The 7648-nt window shown below is 39.9% G+C and overlaps 1 protein-coding gene across 4 annotated transcripts in view; it reads right to left on the bottom strand.

Moving 5' to 3' along the window:
- The window catches only part of GUCA1C (guanylate cyclase activator 1C), a 130412-nt gene that overhangs the window by 117512 nt on the left and 5252 nt on the right, over positions 1-7648 (bottom strand). The window lies entirely within an intron of this gene.

The raw sequence follows: 7648 nt of genomic DNA, 5'->3' as shown, positions 1-7648 counted from the left end.
GGTAATAAGAAGGTAATTTCCCCTCACTTTTTATCTCCAGACAGTGGATCTGTGTGTTGTGGGTCTGAGGTTCCTTCTGAATGTATGCTGTATGATGACTGGAATGAATGTGAAGATAATGTTGGATCTTCTAAAAAAGGAATGCATATTCTGACATTTCAGCTATCTCCATCACACTACTAGGTATGAAGCTATCCTTAGGACATTATTAATTTTCCTTTATAGGACAATGGGCCTGAAATCGCCATTATTCATTAGCTGAAATGGAAAATTCATTAAGAACTTGAAAGAGATAAATTAGGGGCAAGTTCAGTATCTGCCATGTAGAATTTCACATCTTCAGTCATGCTACTTAATTACGAGAAGTTCATTCAAAGATAAGGGATGACAAATGATGTGTAGACTAGTAGACCTCACTAGTTAAATACAGTGCCTGGCCTTTCTGCTCACCTTCCTCCCCTGTGCTGCTTGACATTGGGTAAGCAAGTGCTGCGGATACTAAACCGGTCACTGTTTTCCTCAGTAACAGCACACGCATGTTAGTTACCGAAACTTATCAGCTTGTTAGCAAAAAGGAGGATAGCAAGGATATGTATTGTTTTTTAAATTAAACTAATGTAAAGTTAAAAAAGAGAAAAAGATATACCTCCTCCAGCTGTGCACCTTGCTGGTCCCAGAGATACTCCTGCTCTGCAGGCAGCCATATCCAAACCACCTGTCCATCAGTTCCTAAAGGGCTGTTGTTTTCAGCCCTGCCTTTCTAATTGATGTTGTTGCTGCCAAGGCAGGGGTTTGGGATCTGCCTGAGAACTGGCTGCAGTTTTCATGCCTGCACAGCAAGCTAAACCAAAATGGGACTCTTGCAAATGGACAACAGACATCCCTGGAGCACGGGCGACAAAGTCCACCAATGAGGTGGAAGGTAAAATGAAATGCGTCTTACCTCATTTACTGTCAGCTGCTGAGGTAACTGCCCAGTCTTTATGAGCCATTTTATGGTTGTCAGAGCAATAAAATTAGACTAACCATTGCCTTCAGTCTATTGCCACGAGGACAGTCTTGTATAAAGCTGGCTTTGTGATCAGAACGTCAAACAAAGCCAGGGGATGCAATTTGACAGTTCTGTTGTACTTAGACATGACTAATTCATTTAAAGAAGTTGTTCAGAAAGCCAGAGCTGCAATCTGCAAAGCTGTAGCTTCAAGCTAATGTCACTAATTCAGATAATTAGTCTTGCTGAATTAAATGGGAAGAATCATGCATGCATGAGTAGCAGTGGAAGATGAGGTGCTTATTTTGTGTTATCAAAATACATGCCACTCATGACAATGAGCAAACGGTTTGCACAGGCATTTGAATGTAAATAAAGTGGAGAGGAGGGATTTTAAGAATTTGGGAAGAAAACATTTACCCTCTGAGTTTACTCCCCTTATTTAGCTTCACGCGGTGTTTCAGCCATTCAACATAAATAACTTCAGACCCTTCTTTACTGCCTTTCCCCCCACATCTTCATGTTGACACCTGCAGGTTCTCTCATTGCTTTTTTTCCCCACACAGCAGATACACAAGCTGTATCTTATTGATGGCAAATCCAAAGAACATGCCTAAAATAAAGAAAATTTTAAGTACAGTGCTGCTGGTTATAGGGGTAGAAATACAGGCCTCGGGGCACAGGACTTACGTAACTTGTGTAAAGTAGAGCAATCCCTGCCAGTGCCCTCAAGCTTTATGTCTAAATAGCTGAACAGGAAGGAATTGCTGTCCTGCTGCCCTCTAAAAGCTGCAGTACCTCCAGCTAGTTTCTGAATACTCCGACTTTTGGAGGAAAACAAAACAAAACCACACCCATAACAAACAGCTCCCCAGGGCCAGCAGCAGCATGGAGATCCTAGGGGAGAGGAGGAATGGATGGTGAGAGAGAGAACACAGAAAACTGGAGTCAGATCTGTCTCCATATAGACATTAGTTGGATGGATGAGGGAGAACATCTGCCAGGCAGCCCTGAATTGCCAATTCTTTTCTGAGTGAGGTGAGCATGACATCTCTCTAAGATCAGCAGAAAGACAAATCAGGATGCTTGCATGTCTCATGGTGGATTATTTGCTCCAGCAGGTCTTCCCAAGCTGGGGCAATTATATGATGTTTGCCCCATGGGGGTGCCCAGACGCAAAGTCAGATCTGAGTTGTGCTGCAGCCCCTTCCTCAGTCAGAGCACTCCCCTGTTCCCTCAGCTACTCAGATCCCTAGTTTTACCAGGCATAGAAGTACCAAATTGCATTTGTGACTTCTGCTGCTATGTCAAGTTGAACTAGAAACAGCCCACAGGTTAAAAATTTACCATGGACAGACTTAAGTGATAAACACATGCATAACTGGACCACATGACTGTGGGAGCCTTGCTTTGTTACACAACCAGGTGGAAGATGTAAGTGTTGCCTGATGTTACAGAAAAATTAAGAAAATCCATCTCTCCAATAATAATAAAACTAATACTACATGGCTTTTCTTTTAAAGAGAAAGACATTTCAACCAGAAAAATATTTCAGCCAAAGCAAATAGCAGTAATTGTACGACCGAAGTAACCTATATGTATATAACCCATGTTACAAACAGTGAATGTGGAATAAGCACCAAGAAACACTGTTTTCTCTAAGCTCAACAGAACAACCAAGTAACAGTATTGAGAGCTAATGAGAAAGAACCATTTACTTTATGACCTTAATGGTTTCTACAAACAGAACAAGTGGCATCTGGTTTTCAAAGAAAAATCTACATACTAGTTCATCGCTATGGTAATTCTTATGATTGAACCTGGTCTCAGACAATTTTAATAAGTAAACCTTTTGAGCATGTATCACGCTACTGTTATATACCTGCTTTGCACTTGATCTCCTGTTGTCTTAATTGAAGACAAAACAGCTGAGACAGAATATTTATCTAACCTATACCTGCTGCTGTAATTCTCAGCGCCAGCAAAAGCGAGCTGAGTTCAAAGTGATTTTATGTTGGCTGATTAAATATACAAACCATCCACCCAAGCCAGGTGCATTGCTATAATCACTCCATATAGAGTGGAAAATAAGTTATTAGTGCTTTGCTTCATCCATAAGAAACAATAGATGAGTAGCTAAAATGTAAAGATATAAAATTGTTGTCAATTGATAAATTCAGTCAGGAAAATGAAGTAAGCATTCCTTGTATGTGATTATCATCTTAAAAAAGGCCACATTTTTTTTCTGCAATTACTTTAGTAATTACTTTTCTGCCCCAAAAACTGGGGAAAAAAATGTATATTTTAAACGCACCATATAAGACCTGTGAAGTCTACTTTTCCTGCCCGACAACAGCAATAGGCTAACTCAGTTCTGTGGATGGCTATTTTAGGGGTGAAACACCCACAGAGCCTAGTAATGCAACCTTACCCATTATCTCCCATGAGGAGTAAGCTTTCCCTATGTTATTGTCAGTCCAGGCAGGGGTAGGGTAGGAAGGATGAGAGGCTGACTGACTGGTGCACTTCAGCCTCCTTCACCTACCTGGCGTTACCAAATAGTCAGCTTAGTGTGACACTTCTTATTCAGCCACTTACTTCCAGCCACACAGCCACTGCTAAGCTGATTTCATGCCAGTCACTGTCTCCTTGGCAGGACTGAATAAGCATGTGAGATTCTGTCTGAGTAATTCAACTATGTCCTGGTTGTGGTTGAAAGCTGCTGTGCAGCAGGAAGCTAGTTCAAGGAAGGCTTAAAAGCCATCCTTACAACTGTTAATGTTATCATCATAAATCCATGGCCTGATCATGCAAAGTGCCATGAGAAAGCAGACAATCTGGCACCCTCAAAACGCAGATAGATGAAAGTATCTAAGGACATAAAAACAATCATAACAAGAAAGTGGCAAAGAGACAACGATGGTGCTTAGTGGTGACTGTTCGCTGCAAGATGACTAGCATCACCATCTTTTAGAAGAATGAATTTAAAAGAAATCCTGTCTGTGATATCAAACATGATTTGGATGAACACTGCACAGAACACTCTCAAGTGCTGCTTCCTCCCACCGTCTGTGCTCCAATATTTGTAGCGTTACCTTTGGCGTGGAGTTCAGATAGAAAGCTCTGTGCTGACAGATCTTCCACAAGCTTTCTGATGCTGTGGGCCTGATACCTCTGCCCAGATTACACCACAGAAAGGAAGCAGTAAGGCTTTTGCTACAATACCTCAGAAGGCAGCCACCATTACATTATACCAAAGCTATGTGTACTGACTTTTTGTTATGACTTTTAAAAAATGATTACAGAAACAAGGAATTCTTTGTAAACATTGACCATAGTGAAACTAAGGAGGTAAAACAAACAAAGAAACATGCTTTTACTCATATGTCATTTAGGACAATTACCTTTTGTTAAGTATACAAATAATTTAACCAGAGTGACTACGCTTTGTGGACTAAGGAAATTATTTTCTTATAAGAAAATAATCTCCCTTTTCATTACTCATCAGGGTTACCCTTTTCACTACTCTCTTCTAATCCCCTCTGTCCCAGGCTAGGTTTATTTTCATTCCCTCAGTAATTTCCCAAGGATTAGATAGAGCCAAACTACATCCACAGGTACTGTTTTTAAAAACCACAGATTACTCTGTGCCTCACTAAAGTGTTAAGGCTGACCTGATCTGTCAAGGTCAACTGTGTCAGGAAGAGCATACACACCAAAAATTACTATACATTAAAATTATGGAAGATTCCCTTTTCTTGAAACAAAGGACTTAGTCATTAGGACATGCTGTTTTGAAATCAGGGTTAGAAACTGAAAGATTTTCTGAGAATTGCTAGTCTGTCTCCTTCCTACAGGGCCTTCCTGAAGGCTTTGAAGCTACATTGCTAATGGGAGCAGTGGCAGCACAGCACAGGGAGAGAGGACAGGGAATTATCTGAGATGGACAAAGCCTTACTTGCCAGGTCTGAACTCACACTTAAAATTGCATACCAGGAAATAGAGGGGCAACCAGCACACACCATGAAAATATCAGGCACACCCTCCTAAAATCAGCTTCTTGAAGAACTCCTAATAAGTAAGCAGAGATTACAATTCAAGAGTGCTGTATCATCTGCTTTGCAGCTGGTTGATTAGAAGAAATTATGAGTCCCAGGAGAACCAGGAACAGATAACTACATTTGTCTCAGCAGCTCACTACGATAGCTAGGGCCAGCCAAGTTTCCTCTGAGCCTTTTTCAAGTTGAACTAATCGGCCCTGAAATCTGCTAGCTTGAAACTGCTGCCAGTATTAGCCTGGAAGGGGATCTCTTAGAGAAACACTTTGAAATTGTCAGCTCTGCTTCTTGAGCAGAGCCTGAAAGTAGCTCATCTATGCAAATAAGTTGTCTGTCAAAGGACTGGATCTATCCTTTGAATTTGTCCCTGATACAAATTATACATTGTCTTCTGCAATATTTGCAGCATCAGGATGGCTCTCAGCACCAAGAGTACAGACATGAATCCACTATCTTTCTAGGACAAGATCCTATGATGTGTAACAGCACTACCAATCATTATGCCCAATGAAAATAGCTGATTATAACAGTTCTTGTCACATTATCTTGTAACAGGAACATTATGAACTTGTGACTGCACAACACTTTTATAGCAAGAATCCTTGAGGACAAGAAATATATATTCAATTCCTTTTCCTGTCTGTTACTTAAGTCATACATCAAACATGCTAGATAGAAGGGATTATTTGGTGATCACTAAACACTAGCAAACATATCAGAGAAATTTCTCAAAAACAGAAAAGTTGGCTGTTAAGATGGCATAATAGTCCACAGCAAGGACTTTTTTTTTTTTTTTTGAAAAAATAGGTTTGAAAGTGTCATGGGCTTACAAGGTAGCAATCAGATCTGAGTATTTTCCAGCATGTATGGATGTCCTAATATGCAGCCCCGGACTACTCCTCCAAAGATTATTAATAGCAGTTGCGTGGGTACTTCATCAGTAGAAACGAGAGAGAGATGAATCCATGCAAAGACTGCACTGACAGAACAGAAAGACCATTACAATAGAAATATACATCGAGAGGCTAGCACTGTACTCTTGCTGCAAGAAGTTCAGTTTTCCCTTTAATCTCTTTCCTGAGCTCAATGTCAGTGAATACGGTTTGAACAATTTCAGAGAAATCATATTTGATATATACGTATAAAATAAAAACACCCGATGTATATGTGTGTGTACGTATATATATATAAAAAATTATCCCAGCTTTTAGAAACTACAGAATTATATTTTACTGTAAAGCATCTAGCTGTGAACTTTCCTGCCTATAATATCACATTGTCTTTACTTCTAAGTGCAATGAGCACAACGCCTACTGAGGACTACTAGTATTCACTCCATTGACCAGCTGAAAACAATTAAAATTCACAGCCCACAAATATTCACACATGGGCACTCATGCCACTTGAACTCAAGCTGAAAGTGAGAATGAAGACAGGCTACTTGAACTTAATCTTACACGTGCATAAACACCCATCTAAATTACCTGAATACCCTGCAGTGTTCCAGCAGAAACACTTTTTAACAGAAGTCCACGGCGGCCACACTTAGCCCACTTACTTGGCAATACTTTCTCTGAACATTTTCCAAAGCATGCCAGGTTAGTAGAAAGGCTATAAACTGTTATTAATAGTGGAACATGACCATTCAAAAAGCCAAAGGAGTGGTTTAAAGAAATGTCACTCTTTCCAATACTTCTGCATTTCTTATCCTTATTTAAAGAGCAACAAGAAAGTGTGGGAGGCAAGCTCTGCTCAAACGAGAGAAGGGCCACAGCAGCATCTTCACACAGAAGACTATTCAAACAAACCCCAGTGCAGTCAGCATGCCCAGCTCCATACATATTAAATCTCTGCAAATATCTAAACAAAGTGCTATTCTCTTTGAATAACATCTGGCTGCAGCAAAACAACCTTAAATTAAATTTGCAAAATGACTTTATAAAATGGCCTAGTAAAATGGCCAGCCGCTGCCAGTGGTTCTCTAGGCTATAACAGCTCCTGGACAGAGTTTTGTTTTGTTCTATAAAAATCCATCTTGTTCAAATTAACTGCACAACTGACTTTTTCTTACTCCGTGTAGTATTATAATAGCTGAGAGAGACAAGGATCCTTCCCAGAAGAGCCTTGAATTTTAAAAGCTACCTAGGAAGACTCAAGAGTTACTTCTTACTAGACAATATCAGTTTTGAAAGTCAGTCTTCTGTATTTCATCCGATTTGTAAAGCCCAAGATCTCCCCCTAAGAATTCAGTACTGACCAAGAGTCAGCCTAGATCAATTGATTACCATTGTGTCCAGCCACAAGAGTTGATAATGAGCTGCACGTATTTTCCAATTTAGAGTTTTGGACAAGCATTATGGTGAATTTTTGATTTGGTATCCAGTAGAAAATTCAGTACATAGTGACACTTCACATTGAAAGGTTAATGCTGTTATGTCTGGAATGTCAACTGGGGAAAGCAGAGACATTATTTCTTAGTTACTCCAGGAACAGTTAAAAAAACTAATTAAATACTAGTGATGGGAAATGATCTGCTACAGGAACACTTTCCCAACTCTCTCCAGGAAAGAGAGAAAGTCTTTATTTATACTCCTAAAGG

The sequence above is a fragment of the Anser anser genome, assembly GCF_964211835.1.
Source record: "Anser anser genome assembly, chromosome: 1".
Lineage (NCBI taxonomy): Eukaryota > Metazoa > Chordata > Aves > Anseriformes > Anatidae > Anser > Anser anser.
This window is presented reverse-complemented; position numbering and strand designations above follow the sequence as displayed.